This window comes from Megalops cyprinoides, chromosome 15 (genome assembly GCF_013368585.1).
Source record: "Megalops cyprinoides isolate fMegCyp1 chromosome 15, fMegCyp1.pri, whole genome shotgun sequence".
Taxonomy (NCBI): Eukaryota; Metazoa; Chordata; class Actinopteri; order Elopiformes; family Megalopidae; genus Megalops; species Megalops cyprinoides.
In genome coordinates, this window is record NC_050597.1 from 28,760,591 (window position 1) to 28,766,732 (window position 6,142).

Below are 6,142 nucleotides of genomic sequence, written 5' to 3' on the forward strand. Positions count from 1 at the left end.
TCTAGGCCCCCATCCCAACTGCACCTCACACAAAGCCCTCTTCATTGTCATTAGCTGGAAGGTTATTCAGGACTCTACAGTGTCTGAGTCAGAAAGGTGGGGGAACACTATGTGCCTCCCGGCTGTCTGCCCAATGGATCTGGGTGAGTGGCAGAGTTCCCACTTCTAAAGGGAGCCTTTAGCCTTTTTTAACCTCAAAGAGAAAGCGTAAAGGTGGCAGTGAAGAGGAGAACAATGGAGAAAGCCTAAAGTCAAGCCCGAGGCTCACAAATTTGAAGTCAGGAAATTATATGAAATATGGCACAGTGTCATATTTCTTCATAACTTCATTACAACAGAAACAACAAAGCAAAGTCTATGCCCCCCCTCCCCCAAGAAACAGGGCTGATACATCATTCATGCTAAAAGGTGATTCAAGGAAAGGTTGAAAAGGTTCCTGGTCTCATCATAGGCTCCCTCCCAACCATGTGATTTTTGACACAGCAACACCCCAGGATTTTGTTTGACAGCATCCTCACTGGCACTTTTCTATTAACCAATATTATGAACTATCTGCACTGTTGCCATAAGAGCCTTTTGGTACATCAAGAGGGGTAGAGCATAACTTAAGGTTGGGGATATTAGCATAGCATCACTATGTCATTTCCTGTGTGATAGCTGTCATTGTATATAGTGAACCTGCTGGAGTGAGCACTGCTGGGGTGTGAGGAACAGCTGGAATAGTCCTGGTTTTTACATGCTGAACAGGTGGTGATGTGTGGATTCTGTTCTGTCCGCCAACTCCCAGGGGGACCAGTGGAAGTCTCTGGATTTCCACAGATAATATGCTTTTAAACTGTATTACAATTTATGGAATGATAAAACTATGGACAGCTGGAAGGAAAATGATCTTTCATCAAAGATAATATCACTTAAGTATGTATATAGGAAGACTAATCACAGGAGAGTTCACCTGATATTAAAAATTGGATTGAGTCACTGTATTAATATGCTGTCTGATGGTTTCTTTCTGAATATATCCTTGAAGGCATTGTACATCCTTGCTCTTTGAGTGAGAAGCTATTTTCAAATGTGTTTTTATATCCTAATTTCCTGGTGGCAAAATTAATTAAGGCGACACCAGGCCACAACCCTGAAATGTAATTGAATAAGAAAGACGCTCATAAATTGCACTTCCTCAGATATTGGCTTGGGGACCGAATGACAGCACATTAGTGTGTGCAACAGACAGCCATAGTAAATGCTGACAGCAACTCCTCATTAAGGTTCTGGATCGGATTTTCCCTCTAATTAAACACGGATTGACAAACCTACTATGTATATTTAAAAAAAAAAGAAATTGCTTCAGTGCAATCCACACACTCTGGTGAGCCCCCCTGCCTGGATTAAATGATCGATTTTGCTTTTCGTAAGACGGGTGTATCAGTTTCCTGTTGATGTTCTGACTCCAGAGCTGAGGGGTTGGGGGGGGGGAACGTGGTGAGCAGCACAGCTTTACTGAGCAAATTCCCCTCCAGGGAGAACAACTATTCGAGTCTGGGAGTCTGGGGCCCATTCTAATTGATTTTAGTGTTTAGATTATGACATATTTATGAATCCATAATGCTAGCTCTCTCCGGGAAGCGGGGGGGTGGGGCAAGAGGGTGAAAACGGGGAAGTTGGAAAGGGGAAGGAAGAATAGAGGCTGGAAGTTAGGTTTGGGATTAGTAAGCAAAATGGAGACAGTACTGTATAGGAGAACAGGAGTCTATAAAGAAGCCTACCATGCAACTGGCCAATAGAAATCGGCTCTCTGACACTGTGAAAGTGCCTCATTTTAGATGAGTCAACCCAGATTCACACTCACTAAGCCAGCAGCCTACTGCACTGGTTATAACAGCAGCTAAGTGTGAGGTCACCTGTCGAAGCCTGAACATATGTAACGATAAATATGAAACAAAAAAGATCTCTCTGATTTGGTACGTTCATTCAGACTGGACAATCCAACAAGATCCTCGCCAGAAAATTCACTGGCTTGGCTCAACGGGCAATAAAAACGTTAGACAGCGGGAGTACAGGATGTGAAAAAGAGAATATTTTCACAGGCTGGAGCGCACCGTGTCTGAACGGACACCTCTTAAACGTTGGCAGCGGCAGGTCTGACTTTAATGATGATACATTCAGAAAAAAACGAAGGGCCCCCCCGCCAACATGAGGTGGCGTCTACGTTTGAAGCCAGACGCTAAGCTTCGTGTCTGTTGCTCTTGGCCTGCTCAGATTTTCCAGCTGCTCTCTGTATAGCATTGTGCTTCCTCTTGCTCTCCCCTCTCTCTCTGTCTCTGGTCAGCGCACCTATTCACAGTGAAATGCCTCTTGCCGACATTGGTGACAAGCCTCTGCGGGTGTCAAGCACACCGGGGTCGGTCTCGGAATGTAGGAATGGGTTGCTGACATCCGACTTTAAGTGGCTTATTGGCCCAAGAGGCCTCTGACCATAACAAATTGCTTTCTCTCATTCTCTCACACTCTTCTCAACTCTTCCACCTCTTTCACCAAGTCTCTCTCTCCCCCTCTCTCTCTTTCTTTCTCCCTGTCTCCCTATCTTCTCTGTCCCTCTCTACCTCTCTCTACCCCTCACTCATCCTCTCTCCTTCCATCTCTCCATCTTCTCCATCCCTCTCCCTCTCTATCCTCTCTTTCCCTGTCTCCCCATCTCTGTATCCTCTCCCTCTCTACCTCTCTATCTCCCTATCCTCTCTGTCCCTCTCTACCACTCTCTCTCCCTATCTTCTTTCCCTCTTTCTCTCCCTATCTCTCTATTCTCTTTATCCCTCACCCTCTATATCTCTATGCTCTCTTTCCCTATCTCCCTCTCTCTAACCTCTCTATCCTCTCCCTCTCTATCATCTCTCTTTCTCTTGCCTCCCTATCGATCCTCTACCTCTCTCCCTCCCTCTCTCTTTCTCCATATCCTCTCCATCTTTACATCTCAATCCTCTCTCCTTCTCTATCTCCCTATCTCTTTATCCTCTCCCTCTCTCTCTCCTTGTTGATCCTCACTCACTGCAGGCAAAGAGCTCCACATCTGGTGAGCGTCATGGAAAAAAAAAAAACTAAGCAACCAAAGCTGTTTATGATTTCAGAGATGTTGATGTGAGTGAATCAGATTTTTTTTTTTTTTTTTGCACGTGTGCGCGTGTGTGTTCTGCCAGTCAGTAAGGAATAAATCACTATCCTCGCTCCTGGCATTTTTCGTGGAGCTGTTGTCTGCCGGGCAGGTTGTACAGGATTGATGTGTGTTTTGCTGGGCTGGGACCCCGAGCTGACCTGGCAGTGCCCTCTGTGGGCACCTGGGCCTGCAGCCGGCTCGCCTGGCAGACAGACCTCCACTTTGTGAGAGGGACACCACAGCTATTCTATATGTTGGCCAGACAGTCTGCTCCGTGTGCTTCACACTGGAAGTTTTGTCTCTCCCGTCACTGAAGCTACGTGCTTTCTGATTTGCTGGCTTGTTATGAACATTTTTAAAGGGGTGTGGTCTAAACCAGAGCACCCATAGCTAGCACAGCAACGCAGACAGCACCAGAAACGTCCTGTTACCAATCAGAACCTTCTAGTCAGTAGAGGAGGGACTGCAGGAGACAACTGCAAGGCCATAATATATCTGTGGGGAGAGCCTTCTTCACAGTACAGTACAGAATGCACCCTTTACAGTACAAAGTGGCAAATGCACATTGAATGACCTTCACAAGGCCTTCGTGAAGCATGCGCAACACATTCACATGCATCAGGTTACTGCTAGAAGCATTCCTTTACACAACCTGCAACCAGTTTCTGCAAACCAAAATGATTTGGGACCAATAGATGTGTACAAGACACCAGTTCCAGTGCGCTGTAGTCTGTGCCAGCAGGAGTCCGAGCCTGAGAGATAGGCACTAATGAATTGAGAGAGGTGTCAGTTACGACTGTGCCAGCGATGAAGCCAGACAAAAGATCCATTCGCAACCGCACAAGACACAGAGGGATACACATTACAGCGAGCGGGAGGGCAAGCCAAGAGAAGCTGCGGCCCTGCCTGGCCTGGCAACATTCCCACTGATATTGCTCTCCTGGGCGATCTGCGTGACAACGAAGTGTGTGTAGGGGGGGGCAAGGGTCTAAATTACCTTCTGATTGCTCTTGCCACGGGGGTGCTTCTCGGCACGGATTCGTTATCACTGCCATTCCGGCTCAAAGGGGCCCCTGTTCTCCCCTGGCCGCCTTCATCGGGCTCTTATTAATTACGGTAAGTGACCTTTGAGGAGGTGCTGATGGCAGGGTGATGGGCTGGGGCCAGCGGGCCGATGGCGGGCCGACAGTGGGCCTGTCTGGGCATTGGCTGTGTGCAGGCTCCTCTCTCTCCCTCTCAGAGAGCAGGTTCAGCAGGTGTTTAATGCAGAACACAGGTGACCTCTGTATCTACAAAAAAAAAGATCAACAGGGCCTTGCTAACACCTTATGAGGAGGTGGTATGACACCGTAAGGATAGTGACGGGGCAGTTAAATTGGCAGAGTCTGGGTATGTCTCCAAGCCCTTCCAAGCACCTGTTTTAGAGCAAATATAGGAACATATAGTCTGTATTCCTCCATTTCTGTCCATGCCCCAAATGTCCTTCTGTCTCAGCACCTAGAAACATTGACATCCAGCACCAGAAATACAAGTGGGACCTTAATCCTGCTCTTTGACAAGGTCATCAATTAGTGCCATGGCCATCAGAGTCTTCCCAGAAGAGTCGTCGGGGTGGCACCTAAGCCTACCTGTCACCCTGCTTGTTAGCAGTGGCTGTAAACCTGAAGTCACACTGCAAGTTTACAACTCCTTCAAAGGCCCTGTTAGCGCAACTGCAATTGCAGTTGGAAATGTCCTTGCGCTCACTGTTCACACTTTTTCCTAACACTGAAAATGTCATCATAGTCCCTGAGAAAATGAATGGCAGCCTTCCAGCCCGTTTAAGCATTACCGTCAGCAGGGGTGGTTTGGGGCGCTCGCTTTGATCACAGGCTGGGACTGAGTATGATCCTAGCCGCGTCATGGGCTGATGAAGACTGGGAGCCCACAGACTGGCTCCACTCTGCTGGGGACAGGGGTAGGTATGCTGGCAGGGGTGGCCCGTCCTGCCTCTCTCCAAAACTCTGACTCATCAGGCGCCTGAAAGTTGCCTGGATAACGTCAGTGAAGCCGCGCCCATCCTCCAAACGGCACGTCACTCATTGCAACGTGCTGGCGCGAGCGTGTTGGAGGACTGCGTCCAGAGGACATCACAGTCACCCCAAAAAGAGTGCTACATAAAGAGGGGAAAAGCAAAAAAATGAAATAAATAAACGAGGGGTGTTTTCATGCCCACACTATGATTTTATGCATACTCTAAATATACTCTAAGTGTGCCTGATCTTATAATCTTGGCATCCACAGAGGGCAACGCCCTTCTTTGATTATATCTACAATGAGTAATAAGTCATTCTTAAATGTGTTTAACACTGCAGAATTATGCTTTTAAACTGAAATGTCAAATCATTCTCCACATGTTTTCACATATAACATCATCCATGAACTATTTTGACAGCTTCAGGAAGCTTTTGCATAACTAAGAAGGTAAGACTTTTTAAGACATTGTAAAACTATTGGCAACGCATGACCTGTCAAATTTGAACAGATATTGGATCCTTTTTTCCAAACGGAAACACTTGAAAGCATAACCTTGTTACTGTGACCATCACCCTCACCCTCCTTCATCCAGAGTACCCCTCCCTGAAATGGACCTGCTCTGGGTCCAGTGCGCCTGACTGGGCTGCTGTCCCAGCAGGGCCCACCCCCACCAGCCTCAATGTGAGAATGGCATCTCAGAGCTTGGAGAGGGCCAGCTACCTGCCCCCACCACCCCCACCCTCACCCCCCACCCTCTTCGGTGGATGGTGCCCCTGTGTACTCACACAGGTAACCCCAATGGTGCATCCATCTTAGGCGTCTATTGCAGGTTATTTTCACAGCGTCTGAAGATGTTCAGAACGTTACCTGTTCAGATGTTGCACCCCTGCATCCTCACCCAAGAGATGGATTTGTTGCTTCAAGCAGTGGTGACAGAACTGACAGAAATTACTGTTCCCTTTTGAACATTCTTTTAAT